The following is a 24,016-nucleotide window of genomic DNA, read 5'->3' as shown; positions in this document are numbered from 1 at the left end:
AGCCAGTATAGCTACTTATCTATATTATTCTCCAAACTGAGAATCAGTAAGAGGCTAAGTTCTGGATGCTGAAATGTGGGTGGGAAGATTTACTTGGTCTTTATTCTTGTTTCTCTCATGCTGATCTTCAGATCTCATGTTTATTTTCAGGTTTTGTTGTCTAGACTGGGACTTACCTACCAAAATAAAAAGAAAAGACCTGATAGTTTTGTCATATAATGGAGACTATTGGAGGGATTCAGGCAAGTATCCCACTTTTCCCATCAGATGAAGCAGACCTTTGTCATTTTAAAATGATTTCTTCCATCATTATCTGCGACCTTATAAAAAACCCAGTGAAATTTGTGGAAGTCTCAAGTCTGGGCTTTTCCTGCTATCACATTGTTAGTGTTTTAATCTCAATTAATACTATAAACAGAATTTTTACCAAAAAATTAAAAATGCAAGCAAACAAATAGTTCCCCTTTCCTTTAAGCCAATTGGTTGGAACTCAGTGTGAATTGTTTTAAATTTATACAGCAGTCCTGAATATACTACTGGTGTCGAATATCTTGGATAACAATATCCTATTAGTCCAAATTCATACTGAGAATCACAGAATGGCCCAGGTTGGAAGGGACCTCAAGGATGATGAATCTCCAACCTCCCCACTACAGGCAGGGCCACCAACCTCCCTATTTAATTCTAGACCAGGCTGCCCAGGGCCCCATCCAACCTGACCTTGAACACCACCAGGGACGGGGCAAATTCTTTATCTAAGCATGCACTTAAATCAGGTAAGTCCCAGTTTCTCTCTCAACAAAGTGTTTTTAGCAAGAAATGCTCTTTCTTCCCCAATAAAAAGTGATTCTCACACAAGAAGGACGTTATTGAGCTCCACAGACATGGCCACATTGCTGTCATCCTTTCTGGTACTTAGAAAAGATAAAATAAAAAATGATGCCTGTTAACACCTAGGCAACAGGGTTTGTCAATATAACTGTCAGTCTTTCTTGGTTTAAATGTCATTTTTGCATGAAAGAACCTTTATCAGTGAATGTGATCCAAACCTGTGATAGTTAATATTTACCTAAGCGCCACCCCCTTTTTTTTGCCAGACTAGTTCATCTTAAGTGTTAATTATTTTCTATTTTACTGAGAAAACCAGATGCTATAATTGGATTTTGAAGAAAAAAATGCTAAACAGTGTAAAAAATAAAATCATCTTTCCTGCCCTCATCTTCTTTCATTCTGAAGGGAAAACATCATATCCTATTTTATTTTTAATATCTATGATAATGAATGCTACTAGCTTTTCACTAACACCCCTCTTTCATTTGTTCCGCTTATTGAATTGGAGTTAAAATGCCTCTGAGGTAGATGAGACTTAGAGACACTTTTACAGGTGCTGGAACTGCAACACGAAGCATGAGTGTTTTCATAGGATCGCATCCTGTGTCCAAACCCACATGGCTTTGTGACCTGCTCAGGTGTAGCCCTGGTTTCTGTGCTATGAATTGCAGCCTATCCTGCTGGCTGTTAAGCAGAACAAATCTCAAAACTTCTTCAGCTACTGGTGTGTATGTACTCTGGGTGTTATGGGGGAAAACACTGATGAAACATGAGAGGCATGTGGATCCATTGTCCACTTTTTACCTACTGTGGCACTGCCATTGCCTTCTTGCAGCCTATGGCACCCAGGTTCAATCCAGCAAGCTCTGTACCACCAAGGAGTCCAGGCCCCAGTGAGGAGGTGACAGCTGTGCTGACATGAGGGACTGCAAGTCATCCACGACAACAACATATGTATTTTCATAGGTTTGTAAGACTCATAGGAAAAGAGCTGGTAATGTTTTTTCATCTTCCAGTTGTGAGAATTCAGTTTTTTTTGATAGTTCATTTCAATCCTGTATTCTGAAAACTGTGTTTGAGGAGGTGGAGGATGATGTGAACACACTGTCCTTTCCATTTCTTACCAAGCGGCGGTATCCTAAGGCCCAGTCTTCACCTGCAGAAGCACCTGGAAGTTTCATTCTTCCAGAACTGTGTAAGAAGCGTTGCACTGGTACTCTACCACAGAATCACAGAATCATCCAGATCAGAAAAGACCTTCGAGAACACCAGTCCAACCACCAATCTGACTTACAATCACAGAATCGTAAGATCGTGAAATATCCTGTGTTGGGGTACTAGGTTGTCTTTGTAAGGATTTATGAGTGCATACAGTAGTTCTGAGTAGATGGAATGTTCTAGAATAGCTGAGTTAGGCCTGTAGGTTAAGTGTTAGTGGGTGGGGGGTTTAGGTAAGTGTGTGTACAGGTTCTCTTGCGTTCATCAGGTTTTGCGTAGCGGGTGTACACGTCTGCGCGGGATTTAGGATGGTATATAAGGAGTGTGATGCAGCAATAAATTGAGAGATGACATCATGGCATCCATGTTTATGTCTCTCTCCCCCGGACAGTCGAGGTCCCGGGATAAGTCAGGTTAATTGGCGGTTACGTCAATCCTGAGTTGGAAGGGAACCACAAGGATCATCAAGTCCAGCTCCTGGCTCCACACAGGACCACTCAAAATTCAAACCCTACTTCTGAGAGTGCTGTCTCTGGCTGCCAGAGCATGCTCCTGGCTCAGGTCCCTCTCAGATCCCACCTGTAAGCCACATCCCCATTTCCTATATCGGTGGATGCTTGCTTGCAGAAAGTCTGCTGTCCCTGCTGGAGAGAGTGGCTCAGGGTTTTGCTTTGAAGATGGTGGAGAGCTGCTGCCCCTGTGTCATTCATACTGACAGGAAAGATGCACAGTGAGCCTTCATAGGGACTCATGTCCCTCTGTCCCCAGGGGTGGGATGGACCTGTCCCTGCCTGGTCATGGGGCTTAGCACACCCATCCTAACCCAGTTCCACCAATGTTTTGGGGAGCAACTCATTTTGGGGCTGCCTTTCTGCAAGATTTATGTTTTCTGAAGAGTTAAGTACATTAGTGCAAGTAATCTCACTCCATTACCTTCTATAAAACAGAATCTGTGATTTCCTCCCTGGTGAGCATTTACCATAGTGCAGTGGGCTACTATTTTCATATTCAGCCCATTGGAAGCCATAAAGTCAGCTCACATTCTTGGCTCTGAAGCTCAGAGCCTTTGGGGTGAGACAGTGGCTCAGGGCTGAGGAGGGCACAGGGCATTGGCATCGCCTCACAGCTCCATTGCATCCCTCCCTTTTCTTTGAAATCGACAAAATTCAGCAATTTACAAGGCTTTTTAAAATCTGAGATGAAGCAATTAAATCTCCAGACTGGAGGATGTGAACCTTTAAAGGCCCTTTGCAGAATATCAAAAGAAAGAGAGGATTATATTTAGCAGGTGTGACAACCCACGCAGGACATTTCATTGCAAAAGGGCCTGACACGAACCAGGAACCAATACTTAAATTAATACAAAACATCTTGGGGAAAAGGTGTTTTCTTTTCTTTTTTAAGCATTAGGAAATCGTAACGCTTTCGGGCTTCTTCAAAAGCAAAAAGTCCAACTATACAGCAGTCATCTGGCATGTAAAATAAAAAAAAGGAGGGGATAAAATGGGGAAAGAGGCACCTAGAAATGCTTGGAACAAGACTGGGAGGGGATATCTTGCTTTTCTGAAGCTGTGGTTCTGACACTCAGTAGGATGTTGTCTGTCCCCAGCAGGGAGGCATAGACTGTGGGGCAGGTTGGGGGGGAGAGGAGGAGGGTGAAGGGGATGCTTCCTGGCCACAGAGAATGGACTGGGAGGTGCTGCTGTGGCAAGATCCACTTTTGGGGTGCTCTGTCTCTTTGCTTTGCCGCTCTGAGCTGAGCATGGGCCAGGCTGCTGCTTAATTCTTTTGATCATGACTTAGGAGTTCAAAAAGGCACAGTGTGGTCCAAAACCATCGTGCTCCCAGAGGGGAGAAGCGTGAGGTCTGTGGAGAGGGGACCCTTTGGCATGGAAATAGTTAAAGGTCCCCAGCACCCACCAGCCCTGGTCTAGGCAGTGTCTAAAATCAGACCTAGACCCGCTTTATTTTTTCCTTAAAAACAGGAAATGGAGCCCTGAAGGCTTTTTAGCTGCAGAGAGAGTGAGGAGGGGGTAACGCTCACTCTGCCCATATCCAGCCCTGGGTCTGACCCAGACTTGGGGGTCTCTGTGTGTGTGTGTGTGTGTGTGTGTGTGTGTTTTTATTTCTCCTCCATTTTTTTTTCTTTTTTTCTTTTTTCTTTTTTTTTTTCCTATTATTTTGGCAGACTTTTTGGAATGTCTGGGAGCTCAGGGCTTTGCTTCATGGAGCAGAATTCTGAAGCAAGAAAAAGAGAAAGTTATAGACTAAACCACAGAAATGTAAACATGTCTGCAGCTAAAATAACTCCACTTTCATTGAAAACACTCCTCGCTCACAATCAGACTTCTGTGTGCTACGCTCAATAAAACTGCATGCTAATAGTGACCAATTAATACATTATGTAGTTCTGCTTTAAAAACTGAGACGCTTTTAGTTTTTTTTTTTCTTCTACTTTTTCTTTTTTTTTCCCCCCTACTATTTTATTTTATTATCATTATTATTTTTTTAATTAAGGGAGCACTCGGCTCTCCGCATCGCACGCTGCCTCTCCGTGTGTTGACCGCTGCCCGAAGAGCGCCGCGGGGACCGGCGGTGGGCGATGCCCGGAGCGGCGGCGGGGGCCGAAGAGCGCCCGAGGGCGGCCGGGGCAGCGCGGCGGCGGCGGCAGGAGCGGCTCCCCGGTAAGGAGGGACGGGACGGGATAAAGGCAGAGGCGTATCGCTCGTTGCACTCCGGCGTGCGCGGCTCTCTCTGCTTCGTGCGCTGTGTGTTTCTGCTGTGTGTGTGTGATGGGAGAGCTCTGTTCCCCGTTCCGAGATGCGTCCACTCCCCGATTCCCACTGAAGGGGATCTCCGCACCGCTCTCCCCCCTTCCTCCTTTTATTTCCCCGCATCCATTTCTTTATTACACGGTGCTGCAGAGCCCCGCTGCCGTCTCTCGGACTTCACGTCGGCTCGTCGCATGTACTTCTCTTTAAACCCTCCCGGGCCGAGCCCCACAGACCCGCTCCCCCCCTCCCCCCCCACCCCCGCCGGTCTCGCTCACCTTCAGTTCCGCCCGCCCCCCCCCCCCCCCCCCGTGCGGAGCGGGGCCGCCCCGGGGGGTGCCGGTGCCCGGCGGGCAGCGCGGGGCCGCCCCGACGGCCGCGGGGGAGCCGAGGAGAGCCGAGGAGCAGCGGCTGCGCCGCTCGGCGATTGGAGAAAGAAAGAGGCTCATTGAGCCCGGGGCCAGCGCGATGGGCTGAGCCCGTCCCGACTGAAGTGACTCACTGCACTCCGCCGGCCCCGCGCTCTCGCTCACTCCCTCGCTCGTTCCTGCTGGCGGCGGCCACCTCCTTCCCCCGGCCCCGTCCCCGTCCCCGTCCCCCGCCGCACGCCGAGCCCGGTAAGTCCTTTTCCCAGACCGCGGTAGACGGAGCGCGGGGGAAGGGGGGGGACTCTGAGCGGCCCGAGGCCGTGGGGATGGGCGCGGAGGGGGCGCGGCGCCGCCGTCGAGGCGAAGGGAGTGGGGCGGCGGTGGCCGAGCATCCTCCTACGGGCGCCCGCTGCCCGCACTCGGACATAGCCGGCTGCTTCGGGTGGTAAAGCGATAGCACTTTCGTTTTGATGCGTTTGGTTTCAGGCTGGCCGCTCTTTTTTTCGGGCTCAAGTCTCTGAAATATCCTCCCTCCCCCTTTGTTATTATTTTTTTCTTCTCGTTCGTTTGTAATTCTTTCGGCACTTCGCCATTCAGCTACCTAATACCTGTGCCGCTGTCTCAAAAGCTGGCAAGCGCTTGGATGTAGGAAAACCTTCAGTTACCTGAGTTGGGCTGATGAGATCAGAGCTGGTTGTGGCACTTCTTGGAGCCAGCGCTTGGGCATAGTGCACTCAGTGTCTGTTTGGGTGACCAGATGACTTTCCTATAGGCTTTGCAGCGAAGGTAATCTTATTAGCAAAAGCTGAAGTTGCAAGTTCTGGCTAACATAAACTTCCATTCATTGCTGCCATCACAGAGTGCCCACAGTGTACTTAAACTTGTACTTTCTTTTTTTTTTTTTTTTTCCTAATAGTTATTTGTATTCAAAGAAGTGCCACTCTCTGAATTAACACTGCTTCAGCTCTAAACCAATAGTTTGGAAATTACACTCTACCCATGTAATTTTGAGCCCGTTAGAAAAACCAGGATAGGTCTCTGAACTGCACATGGAGAAATGTCACATTCCTTTGGTTTAACCCTTTAATTGCTTCCCCAGTTTCATGGAAACAAGCGAAGTAGACAAAGACAGCATCTCACCAGGGTAGGAAATGGAAGCTTTCATCGGGTCTGTGCACCACCACCTGTGGAGTTTCAAACACTCCTGAGCTGACATGGAAAGCGCGGAAGAGAAGGGTCCGTAACAGATCGCTTGGAAGCTTCCTAGTTAAATGAAAAGAAAGAAAGGCTAAATGCTTAATGTAGGACAAATCTATTTTGATATTATCTTGTCTGTTTTCTAAATGACATCAAAGATAATCAGTGATGCTGTAGGATGAAGGAGTAATGTCGGCTCTTACTTATTTTCTACCACACTTGTGTGCAGCCAAACAATGGCTGACGGGATGCGCAAATCTTTGGGAAACTTTGCAAGGAAGAAAAGAGCTACCTCCGAAAGCACTTCAGGGCTTAGAGTTTGGGATAGCATCTGTCCCCACCTCCCACAACTGACTCCCCAAAGTTAAACAAATCATACAGTGCTGGATAGAGTTACATGTTGCAGTCACTTTATAAATGATCTGTCAGCAGTAGTCCTAGATGGGATCAGTCGGACTTTTTGCTCCTGAGGTGTTACCCTGGCTTACAATTTATGTAGCATTTCGTTTCTAAAGATATATTCTAGATGATATCAGTTGGCCGTGTCTCTTCCAATGGTTTATAGCAGCATGAGATGCGGGGCTTCTCTCTCTTTTCGTTAACCAGCTTTTAGTTCCTTGTCGGGCTGCAATGCAGTGTGGCTACATGAGCCTCTTGAGCAGTGTCGGTGTTAGGAGCTTGAAGTTAGAAGCTTGAAGTACAGATTGCTACAAACTCAGAAGGAGCGTCCCTTGTCATGAGCACAATCACCCGTATGTCAATAGGCAGAAATTGCAGTCTCAGTTGTTATTGGTATGATTGTAACCCAGGACTCCATTACTTTTGCCTGGGCACTGTGGATGTCTCTGCAACTTGCTTGCTGGGGGGAGAGGGGGGTGGAATTTATTTTATATGTGCACGTGGAGCTGTGTAAACAAACACCAAATCCCCAGCTGGTTGTTTGTCACCTGCTTGGTTTGAGCAGCATCACATGAGCGAATACCTGGCTACCGATGAGGCAAATCCCTTCCTTTGCGCTCCCTACAAAACACCAGTGCTTCTCCAGCCAAGCTGGAGGCAGACTGCATTGGTTCTCCTGCTGCAGGGCAGCTTGTTTTGACCACTTAATGGAGGTTTACCCATATAAGAGTTTCTCCCCTTGTTTCTATGCCCTCTGCTGAGAATTAAAAATAAAAGCCATGGCAAGCTTTTGCAGTGCTGTTGGCATCTGGTAGCAGTGAGAGGATACATGCCACACTTCCTTCCTTTCCTAAACACTCCAGGAGTTATGAGCAGGTAACAATGAAACCATTACAACTGCATGGGTTGAAGCAAATCCTTTCCCTTGAAATACCTACCATAGGTTGTTGGGCTTTGGGGCTGGGTTGTTTGGAGGTTGTTTTTTTTTTGGGGGGGGGTTATTTATTTTACATTATCAGTAAGATTACCATGTTGTTGTTTTTTTAGAGTGGATTTCTTTCTTTCTTTCTTTCTTTCTTTCTTTCTTTCTTTCTTTCTTTCTTTCTTTCTTTCTTTCTTTCTTTCTTTCTTTCTTTCTTTCTTTCTTTCTTTCTTTCTTTCGGGGTTGGTCAAATTGTAAGGTCAAATTGTATTTCATGCATTATGAAAGGCTGTGGTCCCTAGGTGGACACTGCTGACAGTGGGGATGGTCAGGGCTTGAAAGAATGACCTTTTGTGCTCTAACGCCATGCTGGCTTTCAGTGCGCCCATAGCTGTCCACTTTTCTGGCCACTAGAATATATTTGGTTTCCCGGCATGATTCTAGCCATGTACTTTTAGTCAGGTAGGTTTTAGCTGAGCATCATTTTGTCTTCTGTCTGGGCTGAAGGCTGGAGTTGTGAGGATTTGTGTTACTATGATGGTTTGAAAAGTAATTAAATAAATAGAGGAAATCTAGTACATTTCTTTGACAATGTTGATGGAAGTTAACTAGTGTAGGTAAAAAACTGACAGTCTAAAATTACTTTGCTAAATTTAAATGTCAGTGAAAAGTAGGGAATAGAAAAAATTAAAGGGTGCATCTAAATATGGAGCTGCGGACATATCTGTTATATTTAAACTACATTTTGACCTCTTCTATTTATATATAGTGGTATGTGTATAATCTGGAGAGCTTGATTGAGCGCGAGAAACAGCAATTTCACAATGAAAACCCAAGAGTTTATTCTGCTGTAGATGTAGTGCATGTCCTTGTTAATTGGTGTGTATATAAAAGCTGAAATGTATGCGGTGAGGCATTTTTATGTTGTTTAAGAGTTAAAATGATATTTGATCTAGAGTAAACATGCCATTTGCAGGATGTCTACTGCCGTACTTCTGTTGCAGGGGTATCTCCTATTAGTCTTGGTGGCACTTTTTCTTGGGCAGAGCAGCAGTGTGCTCCACAGCATTCGTTTTCATAGTCTTACCTTTTCTGTGACACATTCTGAAACACTGCTTTTCAGTTTTGAAAGTTACGATGGGACGTGGATTGCTCTTGCATGCTGCTTGCATCAGATGAAATCCCTCCTTGGCACAACTTCATTCCGTTACGAAAAAGAATAACTTATTCCAGGAACAAAATACATAGTTATGTTTGTTTGATAATGCGTCGTATAAATATTAATTGTCTGCCCTAAGAGAAAACAATAAACATGTGTTTTCGTTTTAGCTGTAGATACCAGATGCTTTGATAGACAGTGGGTGGAAGGGAAGGGCCTCTGTTGCAGCCACATGACCTGGATGCTGTGGGACCACTGTGTCTGGGAGACTACTGGTGTGTACCAGGGGGTGGAGAGCCAGGGGTTTGCTGTCGTATTGAGCTCTTCTGTTGTTTGTTTCAATATGTGCTCTGTGTGGTATCCACGTCCCTATTAAATTGTCTGGATAGCAGGGTTGCTTTCAGCCTTACTATCTGTTCAGTGATGATGTGCTGCTGCTGATCCTCCCAGCGCAGGGAAGCTTGGAGACTGCCCGTGTACTGTGCCATATTGGCTGGACATTGAGAAGCAGCTGCCCTTTTCACAGTGCTACTCATGCACATGAACCTCAACTTGTGCTGTGTTTCAGATCTGTGTTTGCCAGGTAGTCTGCAGCTTTGAACTGCACGTACCTCATTAGCTGCTGACTTACCAAAAGGGTTGGCTTGTAGGAAGTGATCAGCACCGGCAGGCTTGCAGCTCTGCAAGTTAAGCAAACACGAGCTTCAATGTGGTTTCAATCAGTGCAGTTTAGACACCCAAGTTTTCAAGTTCCTGCAGGAGGTCTGTAATGAAACAGGCTTGTTTTCTTTTCACCTCGCAAGGAAGCAGCAAGGGGAGAAAAAAATCTCTTGGACTTTGCTCAGGGTGACGTGACTGGATGGGGACCGAAGGGCTCAGAGAGCAGCACTGCTGCAAGTCAGTGAGCGCAGCCTGTGGCCAGTATCACCTTCCTCTCCAGGCAGAGGGTGGGCTGTCCTGCAGCACCTGGGCTGCCAGCAGGGAGGTAGCAGCAGCCTTGAATGAGGCAGTTCAGGTGAGAGGGGTTGGGAGATGATGCTCTTACCTGTTAAGCTCTCTTCATTACCAATTACACTGCCTACTGAGCAAGCTTTTTATGCTTCTATCTTCCCCTGGTTGCTACAAGTGGCCTGTGAGGGTCTATTTTTGCTAACGCTCTGCTGTTATCAAATATGTGTGAGAATATATCTCTGTCATTTTCCTACTGCTGACAGTGGCTGGTTAGAAGCAGCAGCTTGCTGCTCTGTAAACTACTTGTAACAAAATATTGTGCAAAATCTGGTTGATGCCTTTTCATTTGTAAGTCACGGAGGCTTACCAGTTTGAGCTTTTCGTAATACCTCCTAGCTTTGCACTGAGTTTATTACTTCATTTTTAACTTATTAAGCATGGATATACACAGTCTATTTGACCTGATTTGACTGAAGCATACTTTTTCAAGAAGTCCCATACGTTTTTTGTCACTCAGTAGCCGTACTGCATGCAGTTCATGTGTGATTTGTTTTAGTGTAATTGAGTGTATGTGCAAAGATCATATGGATTCACTGAGCTCCACATGCATCTTCTTTGCAAATTACTCTTATGTGGTGGCAGTACAAAAAGTTAAGCACGACAGTCAAAGAAAATGAAGTTTAAACAAATTTCATGGTTTATCTTTTTATTTTCTGTAAAATTAAAAGAATTAAAACGGATTTAGAAAGGAAAAAAGCTTATAAGCTGTACAGAAGGGAAATCTTGATGGGAAATTCAGTGTTCTAAAAAGGCTTTGTCATTTCTGAATGAACGGCAATAAATTTAAGCCTCATGTTTTAAAATTCTGTTTATGAAAAGGACTGTTCTCTGCCGAGTTCACAAAGGATTGATAGTATAACTAAAAAAGTAACGCTAGTACATTGCATAGCAGCTTGCACTGAGACTAAACTGCAAACTGCTTGGAAAAGAAGCTGAATTGCAGGACCCATGTGAAGCAGGTACAGCAAAAGTTATCAGTCATTTCTCCAAAGAAGCACTGTCACATTGGCTGTTCTGGCTCTAGTTGGCTCTTCAAAGGCTGACAGTGTTTTTTTTTTTTTTTACACAGGTTTGTGAATTAAAAGCAGGTTAGAAAATAAAGAAAAATAATCTTTAAAAAAGATATTAAATCAAGTGAATGCTTTTCCCCCAGCTTCATTATATTTGCCCAGAATGTGAAACTGGGAATTTGGGCCAGTACTCCTCATTCCTTCATTGCTTTTATAAGTTCTCTGGTATTTTTATGAATTTATAGCAAATAGTCTGTAGCATACTCTGTATCTCTAGCAGTCGGGACAAGCCAAATAATCTGTCACCAATATGAATGTCAACATCCTGAAACCACAAAGAGCACCTCTTAGTAGGCACAACCAAGGTTTCATGTCAGCGAAGCAATTCATCATGCTCTCAAAATGAAGAGCACAGAGGAATCTGAGATTTTGGTTCTTCCACCTTCTAAGCAGGGAAGTCAAATCTGCTGTGGTGAGCTTGTAAAACTGCTTTGTGGGGGTAGGCTTAATTTCACTGAGATGTAGCCACCTAAAATGTAAGCAGTTAGTGGATGGCAGTTGTCAGTTTCCTCCTTGGGCTGAGGACAGATCAATTTGCCAATCTGAGACAACCACCTCTGTTTGGGAAAGCCACGGGGAAGCAGCCTCCATCCATCTCTTTTATCATTAGAATAAGATAGGAATGGATCAGTCTTGCTGTCTTTCTATTGAGACTCAGTTCTATTCTTGAAGGAAATGCCCATGTCAGACTTTTACAGAAATTATCTCATCAGGGCAGAAGGTGATGCAGCCATAAAGATGATACACACCTGGGGCTCATCCCTTACATCTCCCAGGGACCAGAGCTGTAGTACTTGGTTAGGTTGGTTAGTACTACTAGGTTGGTTAGGACTTGGGGCTGGTTTGCTGCAGGGAACTCTCCTCTCCTCTCCTCTCCTCTCCTCTCCTCTCCTCTCCTCTCCTCTCCTCTCCTCTCCTCTCCTCTCCTCTCCTCTCCTCTCCTCTCCTCTCCTCTCCTCTCCTCTCCTCTCCTCTCCTCTCCTCTCCTCTCCTCTCCTCTCCTCTCCTCTCCTCTCCTCTCCTCTCCTCTCCTCTCCTCTCCTCTCCTCTCCTCTCCTCTCCTCTCCTCTCCTCTCCTCTCCTCTCCTCTCCTCTCCTCTCCTCTCCTCTCCTCTCCTCTCCTCTCCTCTCCCCTCCCCCTTTCAGATAACAACACCCCTGTGGTGTACTTAATATTATATGAGACAGGCAAACTAGTGGGCAGTGGTACTGCCACCCTCAGAGGTACATCCAGCCCTTTCCCATGTGCCTCATAATGTGGGTCACAAGTCCCAGTGGGTTTTGGTTCTGCATAGGATTTATATCCCTCCCTCCTCATTGTGTTGCTTCTGAAGGGCTAAAGAGGAGTGAGAAGTAGTAAAAATCTATTTTGGTCACTGAAGTAAGCAGACATGAGTCAGAATACTCACTGGGAACAGATCTGCTGGATGAAAAGGTGCCATTTTTACATAGTCACTTTTCTGACCATGCCCTTTAAACTCTTACAAAAATAGAATACTTTCTCTGGCACTTCTCTTGGAAAGCAGAAATGTGAGTGAGAGTGAGGATGTTTGCTGCACTTTGGTCCCCGCTTCAAAACACAATTTGTGTGCGAGCTTTGTAATGCACATGTAACATATGTTTAACACCAGGGAAAATAGAAAGAAGGCATTTGGGTTTTTGTGGGGAGGGGATTTGGATTTGGATAGTTTTAGCATTTGTCGGAGAAGAGTGTGATTCCCAGTTCCTGTCTGTGAACGGTTGGATGAATTCTGGCGAGCTTTCTGCCCTGATTTCTGGCATCCTCGCTTCCCTGAAGACATACACTTCTGATCAGTAAACTCGTGTGGAGCACAGTGAGGCTCCTTTTGACCATTGGCTCTGGTCTCCCTTTGGACTGCTCAAAATGAGTGGTCTGAGCTAAAAATGTGCCTGAAACCACATTGACGTAAGTTGGGAGTGTTTATGGACCTGTGAGGTGACAAATCATCGCTGGCAACTGGGGTCCTGGAGTGTTGCTGTTGATGTGCACGTGAGATGAGAGCATGTCCACGCTGGTAAAGTTAACAGAGCTCAGCTCTTCTGGGTTGGCTATGGACCTGCCCCACAGGGCTGCAGGGGACATCAGCTCTCCTCTGTACTGCATTGCTCTCTGGGTAATAAGGGAAACAATTAGCAAGACAAAGGATTTCACAAAAGGTCACTCACAGCTAAGTAGGTGCTGCTGAATTTTTGAACTCCTTCCTCATTTTTAATGGGTTGGTAGGAAGCGAGAGCCTGGCTGGTCCAATGAAACTGAAAACCAGTGGTGCACTTCACCACATGTGCTTTTATGGGTGTTTGTCAGCCCTGTTGTTCTCCCTTGGACCAGTTAACTCTCCTGAATAAAAGGAATAAGCATGTTTAAATTATTTACCATTTTCAGTTGCTTTTACATGGAAAAAAACATCAAACTAAAAACTGTTCTTTCTCCTCCACTCCAGTAGAAGTAATGAAAATGTCTGAAAGCTCTGAATTGGCATTCACAGGATGAAATCAACCTTGCTGAAGTTTTTCAGTTGGTTTCTAGGAGGTGCAGAACTGTACAGATGAACAGTTTCTTTTTAATATTTCTACTGGGTCTGAGAAATGGTGTAGTCTTTTCCTTGTGATGGGGCTAGTACAGAATTTAAAGGCACTGTCTTTTTAGCACAGGAAACAGATACTGCTTCTCCTCTCAGTAAAATTTCCTTGAACAAAGTCAGATCATTTCCGCTTTCTCTGGATGAATTCATCTTTCCTGTGTGTGGAAACTTGAGTCATATGCCTGCTTACCTCCTGCTCAGTCCCTTAGCAGCAAGGTATCAGTGAAGATTTACTGTCAAGATTTCCTAATTTAGTCCCTCAGAGGGTCAAGTAGCTTCTTATTGCAGGGAATCCTAATTTTTCCATTTAAAATTTGAATGGTGTTTTGGATATGATGACATTTACAGCCAAAGCACATCAGGTTTTACATATCCATTCCTTGTCTTGCAGTGAGACAGGTGGTGTCAGCAGGCCAGAGAAGGGAGGAAAACAACCATAGGCTTGGGACATGCAAGATTGTCACTAGGCTGATACAGTAAGTGGACATGTAGATGGACATCCCTCCTCAGCCCTGCTCAGACTGTCTGGTATGGAGCTGAGGATACCATTGGGAAACTTTAAACTATTGTTTTTGAATAGAACTTGTACCTGTACTTGAACTTGAAGAGAAGACAGAGGGGTGACCTCATTGCAGCCTTTCAATACCTGAAGGGAACCTACACCCAGGAGGGGAGTAAACTCTTTGAAAGGGCTGACAATAGCAGGACTAGGGGAAATGGATCCAAGTTGAAGGAGGGAATATTTAGGTTGGATGTTAGGGGGAAGTTCTTTACTAGGAGAGTGGTTAGGCCCTGGAACAGGATGCCCAGGGAGGTTGTGAATGCCCCGTCCTTGGAGGTGATCAAGGCCAGGTTGGATGGGGTCCTGGGCAACCTGATTTAGTAAATGTGTATGTTTGGTGGCCCTGCTAAGCAAGGGGGTTGGAACTACATGATCCTTGAGGTCCCTTCCAACCCGGGTCATTCTGTGATTCTGTGATTCTGTGATTGGTAAAGCCCCTTGATTTTTTTTCCACCATGGACCCAATACAAAGGTTACACATCAGTGTCCAGGATCCCTCTGTTTCTGCTCATGGGGTACTACAGAGAGGTTCAGCTGGTGATGAGCCAGGGTCAGCTCTGCCATACCTGAGTGTTTCTTAACTGCTGCCGACTGAAGATCTACCTACACTTTTTAAAACTAAATTCTCTCTTTTGGTGTGCACGTGACTAGCTGTTGTTTGCCTGGGGGAAGGAGGAATGAATGAAGAACTTAGCTTTTAGGTAAACAAGAAGTTTACAAGCATTTTAAATTAGGTATTGACAGCAGTTGAGAGCTGGTTCTCAACTATGCTGGCAGGCAACTAGATGTCTACCAGCTCCTAAGGGAAGCCTTATTGCAGGCTGTGAGAATAACTCATTAACCAGTTAGTCTACGGCAGTGCTACTCAACATATGGTCTGTGGGCTGATGGTGGTCTGGAAGACATTAAAAAGTGGTCTGAGAAATGATTGCACAAGAAAGGCAGAAATAACCCCACAGAGACAGATCCACATTCTCACACCACTAGCAGACTTGTGCCCGTGTCACCAAGCTGCCCTGTGTCAGAAAGCTATGCTAAGATGTAATTGCTTTAGTCTCCCATTTTGAGCTTGAATGAATGGATCTCAAGCAGTAGCACGTAAGGGGAACTTTTACTTGATCAGACTGATGTGGAGCAAGTCTTCTCCCATTAAATGGTATGAATGCTTTGTCTCTTCTTTCTCGGGTTTTTGACACATGAGATGGGCTGAGGGATGCTGCTTCTATATCCATGTTGCTAGCAGTAATGAATGCTACAGGGAAACGGACGGCGGCAAGCCCATTTCCTTCACAGTGGGAGGAAAGTAGTAATTCAGGAGACCATTAAACTTTAGAAATACCTCTACGAGGTCCCTACAAAGATACACTCCATTTAGATTAAAGTCCCATAGGGCCAATTACCTTGGAAGAACATAAGAACTTAAACAAAAGCTGAGTTAGGTATGCTGCCCACCAATGGGTTTGAACAAAAATGGATGCAGTGAGAAAACACTTGTGTATTATGAAAGCGAGAACATTTAGAGTAGCTCTGTGCAATAACCAACTTTTACTGTTCCCCCAGGATCAGTGTGCACAGGAAATATCTGTGGCATGTTTGCTTTTCCTGGAGATGACAGCAACCCTTTGGCAACCACTTTATAATACGTGCTCAATACTTTTCAAAATGTTGGGTCATTGTTTTATGAATGTGCTTGATTTCTGGGTACTAGAGCCACTGTGATTTGATTTCTACTCCTCCTGACTCCCGTTCCCATTTCAACCATGGACGCTTCTCCTTGAGTGTCATTCTTTAGCTCCAGCTTTCTCAGCAGAAGCATTGGGATGGGGTTTGAGGAAAAAGGGCAGCAAACAGAAGCCCTTCATGCTTCTTGTGTGAAAATAACATCTGTTGGATGTCTGTGGGCTCCTGGAGGTGGAGAGATGACTTAACACCACATTGTGGCAGAAGGATTAGTGCAAACAAACTGAAACCCTTTGTTTCAGCGAGCGTTTTCTGCGAGCAGGTAGAGTAATTTGCACAAGACTGCAAAGCAGAGTCCAATACAAGCACTGGGATTAAAGTTTCCTTTTGCTTCAGCTGATAGACCACAGATTTAATTGATCAGTTAGCTATTTTAAGTCAGACCTGAGCACTGGAGTGAACTAAACTTTCATGCAAGGAATCTGGAAAATGAGCCAGTCCTAAGATGCTGTAGTTACAAGTTCCTGAAAGTGTTTACTGATGCAAATTACTGTATGGTTTTGAAAGCACCGCTTCCATTTAATATCATAAAAGAACTTTCTCAAGAGAAGATGCAATAAACAGTCTGAGGTCTAATAACTGAGCATGCAAGTCTGAATTGTTTCAAAATACTTCTTGCTTAAATAGGAATCATTAACATTGTAACTGATAATGAGAAAAATGCTTATGCCATTAGTGGTTTACCACTTTGGTTCCGAAAGGATAAAAACAGCTTCATAAAAGAGACCACAGGCTGTCCATTTTCAGCCTCAGTGTAGGGTGAATGCTTCAGTGAATATGAAACCCATCATTTAAAATAATATTTTCATATTTATGTTTGGGAAGGATGGTCAGAATGCCCTTTGAGTATGCTGGAGCTCCATGATGCGTAGCTGTGTGGTTGCAACAGAAGAGACAGAATTTTGATTGACCCTGGTGTGGTGCTGGAAGTTTCACTGGGGTGAACAAGCCTGTGTCTGGCCTTCCCTCAGTGACGGTGCAGGGCTGGGCAAGCTCATTTGGTCCTTTCTGTCATCCCCCAGCATTGCCTGCTGCAAGACAAGCTGGGATTTTCTATGTGTTTGAATCTCAGTCTGAGTTCTGTGAACTGGTAAAGGAAACAGAATATTTTAGGTCTCCCCATGGTGCTGGTGGGATGTGGTGGCTCAGGAGCTGGGTCAGGAATGATGGTATGGCCTCAGTGAACTTATCCATCAATGCCAGCTGCTCGCTCCTTTGAGGATGACTCCTTCCCCTTCTTCTGAACACCTTCTTTCCCTGAACAAACCAGGCTGGACTCAGCCCTCTGCTCAGGTTCGTGGAAGGGCCCTCAACGACTTCAGCCAGGACTGGAGCAAACCCTGGAGATGATCTGGTGTCCCCTCTCCTGAATGCTACATTCAGTACTCAGTGTGCTGTATTTTAGTCTTGTCCTTTGCAAGGGCAGCTGGAGGTCTCTCAGACTTTCTCTGTAACAAAGTTTCAATAAGGTTTTGTGTGGCTGTGTTAAATTGATGGAGATAATTGCTCTTACATAATAATGGCAAGTTTGCCCTGCTCCCTTCAGTAAAATGACTGTTGTGCGGTATTCAAAATGAAAATCAATCAAAGAAGGAACACAGCTGGGCAAATGACAAGGGAAACAGAGCTGTGCCAAGGTGAATTTTTATGGAAATGCTCTCCGAACAGTATTTCCATGAAAAGGCAACTTAGAGATGGAGGCTGCGCTTACATGAAGGAGAGCGTAATGCACCACACCCTGAATCTGGCAAGGTCTATAAACTTCTCACATACATAGTTTAGGCAACAAAGATGCCATACTTAGTACACAAAGGTTTTCTTCTTTACTGCAGTGTAATCGCCCCGATACTGGAAAATAAAAATAAGTTTTGGGAAAAAAAAGTTTATGGAAGAAACATTCAAATATAAAGTAATTAAACTATTCTACCAAAAAGGAAATTTTCAGTATCGTAGGAACTGTGATGACCTATCAACGGTATTTTAGCTATGACTGTGACTTGGAAGTCTGTCCGTGTCAAGCTCTGTGGTGGTCCTCTTTGTGAAGGAGCATGAGTGGCTTAATAACTTTGGAAAGTTGTTCCTGTTGATGGCAGTGAGATTTTTCTCATTCACGTTAGTAGAAAAGGGATTAGGGAAGTGATATAAAAAGCAAGCAATGAAAGATGATTGATGTTAGTGTTCAAAAAATGGGAGAGGGGAAAAAAGGAAAAGGGTAAAAACATCATCTTACACTTGAAATTGCCACACTTAGATCTACTTAGCCATATTTTCTGGAGGTGTTGTAGGCTTTTCAATGGACTGTTTTCCAAATGGCTTGACTGTTTTTACTGTAGACTTAGTAACTATCTTCAGAAGTCTTGCAAAGGTTGATTTTCGGAGTCTGTTAGTTTTCCCTTGCTTCTGGGATTTTTCATTTCATACCAATCAAGTCTGAAATGTGCTGAGAGAGAAATTCTTGAGACAACATTGGAATTTTTCAGCCTATTCCTGCATGTCACTCTCTGAAATAAATGGGAATGCATTTTTTAAATTTATGATGGCTTCTAACTTGATGTCATTGCTATTCTAAAAATAATAATCTGGGACTGCTTCACTGACTCGACTGTTTACATTTCCTTTTGACACTTCCAGCAGTAAGTTAGAGGTAATAGTATTAAAGCATGCTCTTCGGTCGTCCTCTCAGGACTTGTCACTGTCAAAGAGAATATGACCATGTATGGGCTTTAAAGATAAAGACACTTGCCAAAGGCCTTACTGTATTCATAAAGGTCTGCAGTGGAGATCCAATTACAGAAAGACACTGAATTAGGTAGCTCTTGGCTCTCAGATTTGGGAGTAGAGGTGACTGACTGTTATTTTTAAACAATATTAGGTTTTCCAAAAGAAAAGAAAAGAAAAAAGGGAATATCAGCGGGACTAAAATTCTGAGCAGATATGGTCATGGCTTTAAAAAGGATTAGAAGACGTGCTCTACAAGGGATTGATAGCTCCCCCAAAAGATCTTTATGATAAGGTTACCCAGAGAGGCTGTTCAGTCTCCTATGGAGATATTATAGATCACATGAGGCCCCTTCCAACCCATGTGATTCTGTGCTACCAATGCAGGAAAGTACCCTGTGTCTGTCAGTTTTTAAGCAGAGGATCCACACCTACTGAACATCTCACAGGTGTGTGTAGCACCTCACAGCAGCAAGCCCTGGTGCAATAATGAATCATCATCAAGCAGCACCTGGAAGCGCATCCTTGCTCACTGGGTGACAGAGGACGGTGCCCATGCTCCCCTCACCAACCTCCCAGGCTGCCATCAGGCCTGTATAATAATTGTAATAAGCCATGGAAAATGCATCAGTAGCACGTGCTGACATCAGTGGAACCCACATGGGGATGGAGAAGGGATCCTGTTACCCCCACTCAGCTGCACAACCTTTTAATCCAGTCGGGAACTACATTTTAACTCTTTCAAAGCTCTCCCAGTGAGAAGGGAAAGGGCAAGAAATGTTCCTGTTTTTTCACTGAGGTTTAACCTCAGGTCTATGTGAGCACACAGATGTCATGGGGAAACAAATGCAAAAGGCTCAGTGAATATTGTGGATGTCAATGGTTGTCCTGGAGTGAGTGAACACAAAGCCAAGTTAAATCTGCTGCCATTAATAAACTGTTTGTGCTGTGCTCTCGTCCTCTGAGATGTCAGAAGAGTGTTGGAGTGAATTACAGCCTTCTGTTTGCACTGGGACTGATTATTGTCCCTTGTGTAGTGGACACGTTTCACTACAAGAAGCCATTCACAGGCTTCTCCTGAAAAGAAGAAAAATCAGTTTATGCCAATGCAGGACTTCCTGCTATCTCTGGTTACCCCCCCAACCGCACACCCACACCCACAGACATGCTCATGCATTGCCTGCTTGACACTAGAAAGGGATATTACGTCTCTGGGTTATTTCCCCAGTGCTTTTATTTTTCAGCCCACTACAGGAAGGGTTCATAAAGTAAGTATATCCAGAAAGATGTTTTTGTTCCCCACCTTGGGTTTCAGTCCCAAGACTGCCAATTAAATTATCCCATAAATCCTCCATTATAGGTAGTAAAACCTAATTTTAGATTTCCTGCCCACTCTAGTGTCCTGCCTGATTGCTACCAGTTGGATAGAGGCTCAACCTGTTAAGCAGACAATTGCAGTGAACTGTTTCTTTCTGTGCCACATGTGGAAAACTTTTTAATATGTGGCATTTGGTCATAATTCTCTCTGGCTATTTTCTACTTCATAGCTGCTCTAACTTTTTCTTTAGGCTGAAAAGTAGACATCTGTAATTTATTCTTTTGTCAAGGGGTTTTTGTGAGAAAAAAGGTGGTTACTCTGTGGATTAGGAACTATGTTAACCTCCCTGCCACCACTGAAACAATAGTAGCTTTCAATTAGTTTCTATATAATTCCCATTTAAAAGAAAACTTCTGTATTAATAGTTCTAACACATTTATGTGTAAGTTGAAAGTATTTCAGGTCATATGAAAAGAAAAGCATTCTTTCCCTTCTTGTTCAAATGCAAACGTTATTTAGCCACAAACAGAACTCATTTTCTTGAGGTTAGCTTCTGCCAGCCATATTCTCAATGAAGATCATTTTATTTCACATACAGTCTCACTAAAAATTCCTATTTTATTCTCATGGTAAACAACTCCTAGCTCAGTATTTTTCTTCATAAGCTCTAGTTAGAACAAATATTAAGTAAAGTTGTCACCAAAACAAAAACAAAAACAACCCCAAAAACAAAAACACAAACATTTTTCTTATGTGAGAAAGGTGTAGACATCTGTCTGTCAGTACCTTGATCCTTAGGCAAAAGGGTACTTGCATTCAGTGTGGAACAGTTCTCCAACTGAGATTTAGGTAGGAATCAAGAACCTGTCTGTAAGGACAACAGGAGCCTAACATTCTCTAATAAATTAACACCTTTCTTTGGCTTTTGTTGTTAACCTGACAAAATCTCTGTGTTTTGATACTGCGGAGATGCCTGACTTGGTCTAGCACCTTGCCAAAGCACTGTGGTTTTGGATGTGACTGTCTTTCCTGCCTGAATAAATCAGTGATGTTTTAACAACTCTGTGTCAAATCAGGAACATCCGTGGCAGTCAGCAAGGGTATTTTTTTCATCTCCAGAGTACAGTGACAGGAAGCTGAAGGCTTTCATTCAGATACAGGGTGTGGACATTTGCAAAAGGGAAAAGTACTGCTGACAGATGTCACATTGGGGAAGCAAACACTGCTTTGGGGGAGACTTTGGGGGACGATGTCAATATGTGCAGGTAGCACTGATGTGGCCGCACAGCTCTATAACATAGAAAGAATACGTCCCATCTGGTAGGAGGGCTGTGGGTGCAGAAAGGGGAAGTTCTGCTTATAGGAACAAAATTGTGGGTTGTTTGTTATTTTTTGTTTGTTTGTTTTTTTTTTTGCAGTGTCTACCAGTTGCCTCTGAGTGCAAAACAAAACAACCCCCTGCAGTGGTGCTCCCGAGGGTGGGCTCTCTGATGCCTAATGAAGGGTGCTCTCTATTAGCTTTCTCCTTGGTGAAGGCACAAGCAGTGTCTCCCTGATCTGCCCAGCTGCTTGCTTCTCTCACTCTTTAAGAAATGCATCATTTTCAAGTTGATTATCCCCCTCATACCCCTGATCAAGTGGGTGGCAGCCCTACGCTCTGCAGAGGTTTGGAACTGGGTCGGCTTTGAGGTCCCTTCCAACCCAAACCATTCTGTGTCTTTATGATTCTGTTAAACTGGGGGAAAAGTACGTAATGATTTCTAAGCGGATGGAAGAAAAGGTCAAGAGACTCTCATATACACACAGTGTGATATCTCACGTCTTGTTTTGGGCTAAACATGGACCCAAAGCATTTTCCTTGCTAAATGGATCTTCTCCACCTAGCTTTGTTTATTATACTGTGACTGTATCTGGGGAGATTATCATTTGTTAAGTGATGTCTGAAGGACTGTATAAAAATAAAACATACATAATGACCAACATAGAAAAGAAGAATGGAATTTAGGCCTCCCAGCCACAGCGCTGTTCTTCTAATGATCACTGAAATATTATATGTATTTTTCCCATCATGTTATTTGTTCAATTTAGGTTCCTGTAAATATGAGGGGCTGTCCAGACAAGAAGGAATGGTCCCATCAGTGCTCAGGAATGGAGGACAGGCAGTTTGATAAAGAATGTGCAGTGTAGGACACAGTTGCACATTTTATCTACTGATCATAGAATCATAGAATGATTTGGGTTGGAAGGGACCTTTAAGATCACCTTATTTCAACTTCCTGCTATAAGCAGGGGCATCTCCCTCTAGACCAGGTTGCTCACAGCCCCATCCAGCTTGGCCTTGATTGGGATTTGGGGCACAGAGCTCTGTGAGCTTCTGGATATCTTAGTTGTGTAGGTTGCTCCAGAAATCACTCAATGTAGCAAGGTTTGTATTGCTTGATCCCAACTTCAAGTCTCTAGACACACTATGTATAAAGAAAACACTGAAATGTAGACGAAGTGACAGTAACCATTCAGCAATGTCTCCATCTCTGTAGAGAGCAAGGGAAAAAAACTGAAGCAGAGAGCATTTGATTCATCTGTGGGATATAATTCTGAAACCTAATATCTAAAATGTTAATACTGTAAATTACTTCTTAGTTTAATGGTATCAAACTGGCAGCATTAGACTTTTGTCTGTGCCAGATGTTTCAGCATTCTTGCCTAGTATCTTCCATGCTTCAATACCTTTTTGTTGTACTCTGAATTTTTGATTGGGAAGCTAAAAGAAAGGAAGACAATTTGATACACAGTCCAGTACCAGAAGGAATTCTACATTCACTGATTGTACTCAGCAAAGTCAGACTTACCTCATTTACAAATACTGTCTTTTTCCATCGAGCTGAGAGTTTTGCTGAATATCCAACATCTTGCATGGGAATGCTCTTAATTCCAGGTATCCGGCTGCAGAATTTGAGCTAGGCTTGTGTCAAGCCTATGCTGTCCTGAATATGCTACTGTTACGAGAAAAAAAAAAATCTCTCTGGTATGCTAAGAAGAGGGGACGTGCTGGGGTTTGCAATTTTAGCATTACAGATTCTTTATTATTAATAGATTAGGGGGATTTTTTTCCAAAGACTCCTATGAGTCACAAGAGCTCCTGTTACTAAATTTCATATACTCATTTATTTATACAACTATACATGAGGTCTTATGGCCTTTTCAGCACAGAAAGAGCCAAAGTACTGTTAAGTGTAAATGCAGTTTATTGAGTTCTGAAGATCATAAATATCTCCTTTAACATCTGATTTATCTTGAACTATGTGCATTGAAAGAGGTGTCTCAAAAGAAGGAAAGAAGGGGCAGGAACAGGCTCCTTTGCACAGCCTGTGTATTCATACCCAGAATGAATCTTTGGCAGAAAGTAGTTAGAATTAAACTGTCACCACCAAGGCAGTTTTACTTTATGTACTGAAAGGTTACATGAGTTTTATAGGTTCATTTATTTTGCTGATTAACAGTGAAATCCCGCTCTTGACAAAGTATCCTTTTTTTTCATCCATGTGGCTTCCCTAAGATGAGCAGAAGAGATAAAGTCTTAAGTGGAGGGAAATGTGAGAAGAAGAACGTTGAGGGAGGAAATTATGTTTTCTTCCTTTCATCTACCAACACATATTTCTCTGGACTTCATGATAACAATTTGCTTCTGGACTGCAGAAACCATCCAGGAACACTGTAGCAGTTACAAGACTCAGCACACCAGTGAGCCAGCTACAGACAATGCCACGTGGAGACTCCTCCATGCTGGTTAATGTTGAGCAAAGGGATGTCATCAGCTCAATAGATTTCTGAGTGCATCTGCTGTTACCAGCCACCAGAATCACTGGTGGTTGAAAGGTGACTTAGTGATCACAGACCAAGTTGTTTTCCTTTGACCCCCAAGATGCTTCATGGCTATTTTACAGGGCTTTGGCACTGCCACAGTTGGTTTTCATTGCAGGAGATCACACATCTGGCAACCCATCTTCAGTGACTTTAGATGTCTTATGCTCCAAACAGCCAGTGAGAGCCTGGAGAACTGGTTGGAAGCATAACCAATAAACAGAAAGTAGTCATGCAGAATGTCCAGTTTACTAAAATTGCTGAGTCC

At 43.8% G+C, this 24,016-nt stretch overlaps 1 protein-coding gene across 3 annotated transcripts in view; it reads left to right on the top strand.

Annotated features, from left to right (window-relative positions):
* Positions 1-5,230: 5,230 nt before the first annotated feature.
* ERG (ETS transcription factor ERG) overlaps positions 5,231-24,016 on the top strand; it is a 141,366-nt gene continuing 122,580 nt past the window's right edge. For 2 of the 3 annotated variants that reach the window (XM_072338550.1, XM_072338529.1), the window contains exon 1: positions 5,231-5,437. The gene's annotated coding sequence lies outside the window, so the exon portion shown is untranslated. Of the gene's footprint in view, positions 5,438-6,315; positions 6,333-24,016 lie in introns of those variants that run through there. The other variant, XM_072338535.1, reaches the window with a different exon arrangement.

Source organism: Excalfactoria chinensis, chromosome 1, assembly GCF_039878825.1.
Source record: "Excalfactoria chinensis isolate bCotChi1 chromosome 1, bCotChi1.hap2, whole genome shotgun sequence".
NCBI classification, from domain to species: domain Eukaryota; kingdom Metazoa; phylum Chordata; class Aves; order Galliformes; family Phasianidae; genus Excalfactoria; species Excalfactoria chinensis.
This window is presented reverse-complemented; position numbering and strand designations above follow the sequence as displayed.